The sequence below is a fragment of the Malus sylvestris genome, chromosome 11, assembly GCF_916048215.2.
Source record: "Malus sylvestris chromosome 11, drMalSylv7.2, whole genome shotgun sequence".
Lineage (NCBI taxonomy): Eukaryota > Viridiplantae > Streptophyta > Magnoliopsida > Rosales > Rosaceae > Malus > Malus sylvestris.
This window is the reverse complement of record NC_062270.1, coordinates 38,020,966-38,023,154: the sequence shown is the minus strand read 5'-3', so window position 1 is coordinate 38,023,154 and position 2,189 is coordinate 38,020,966.

Below are 2,189 nucleotides of genomic sequence, written 5' to 3'. Positions count from 1 at the left end.
GGAAGACAAGATTAGGAGAAAAATTCAGGTCAAATTGTTGGCAGCACCAAGCACCATGGCTGCGGAAGTGTGCAACTTACAACAAGGAGATAGTTGGATTACCCTGATTTATAGATTCCTTGCTCATGGCACCCTTCCAATTGACAAAGTCCAAGCTAAGCAGATTCGATACAAGGCTACCCGTTACTTGATCATTAATGACCAACTCTACAAGCGGGGTTTTAACCTACCATACCTAACCTGCGAAGATCATGCTGGATCTCGATTCCTAGCACACAAGGTTTTTCGCCAAGGATATTACTGGCCAACACTCCACCAAGATGCCATCAGAATATCCCGCTCATGTGATAAGTGTCAACGCTACGCAACTATTCTTCACTCCCCTCTCTAGCTGCTCACTCATATAATCAGCCCTTGGCCCTTTGCCCAATAGGGACTTGATGTGATCGGCCCAATGCCTGCAGGGAAGGGCAAGGTTCGTTATGCAATCGTTGCAATTGACTACTTCATAAAGTGGGCCGAAGTAGAACCCTTGGCAACCATTACTGAGCCAAAAATAGAAAACTTCGTATGGAAGAACATCCTTTGCAAATTCGGCATTCCTAATGCAATAGTCACTGACAACGGGCAATAGTTCGACAACAATAAGTTCAAGATGTTCTGCTCTAAGTTCAACATCAACTTATGTTTTTCCTCCCCAGCTCATCCCCAGTCTAATGGACAAGTTGAAGCCATCAACAAAATAATCAAGTGAACTTTGAAAACCAACTTGGACAAGGCTAAAGGTTGTTGGCCAGAATTTGTACCCCAAATTCCTTGGTTATACCGCACTTCGTATCGGACATCAACAGGAGAAACCTCATTCTCACTTGCCTTTGGTACAGAAGCAGTTGTCCTAGTTGAGCTTGAGCAAGCAACGTTCTGAGTCTAGAACTATGTGCAAAGCAAAAATGACAAACAATTTACCCTCAACTTAGATCTAGTCGAGGAACACATAAACCGGGCTTACTTGAGGAATGTCGCCTACAAGCAGCGCATCTCCAACTACTATGACTTAAGGGTCAAACCTCGTTCTCTCAAATATGGGGGACTGAGTATTGAAGAAAATATTACTCTGCGACAGAGTCCCGAGTGAATGAACACTTAGTCCAAACTGGGATGGACCGTTTGAAGTTGTTGGCATCAGTCACCCTGGCTCCTACAAGCTTAGAAGCTCTGATGGCAAGACCCTTGGCCATCTATGGAACGCTAATCACTTGAAGTACTATTACAAGTAAACTCACATTGTATAAGTGATAAGCTTCAGCCGTTCGGCATCCTATGTAACGAAGACTATTTGGCATGAATTCAATAAAGAGGTGATTTAGACAACTCGATCATAATCCTCTTACATTCCTAGCAATGAAACACTCGGGTTCAAAGCTTCAACATAAATGCTTCCAACATGAAACAAAGTCTAAGTATATGTCAACAAGACTATAGAAATAAACGAACAGCTTCACAGTATATTCGTTCAATCATACATTCCAACACATTCATACATAAGCCAATTGTGCTTTGAAAGGGTTCAACATATTTTGTGTCATTCAACACTTGCTACAATGTGCCTAGACACATTGCCCTTATTCTCACCAACCAGGTGATGAAATGTACAACCTGTACTCTCCTTCATGCCACCAACCAGGTAATGAAATGTACAACCCGTACTCTAATATCATTTGGCAACTTGCCACTTATGCCACTAACCAGGTGAAGAAGGAACTCATCTTCATGCCACTAACCAGGTGATAAAATGTACAACCTGTACTCTCCTTCATACCACCAACCAGGTGATGAAATGTACAACCTGTACTCTAATATCATTTGGCAACTTGCCACTCATACCACCAACCAGGTGAAGAATGAACTCATCATCGTGCCACCAACCAGGTGATGAAATGTGATGAAAGGTGATGAAGGAACTCACATTCGTACCACCAACCAAATGATGAAAGCAACTCATCATTCATTCCACCTACCAGAAGACGAGTGGTACAACTTGTACATGTGAACTCCTAGCATTCACAAATAATCAAAAACCCTCAAGCTTGACAACTCAACTAGGGGAGCACTTATGCCCAACAAGAGTTATAGTCACCAACAAAGTCTTATTGCAAGCCAACATCATATTCAGTGCATGGCATACGAAG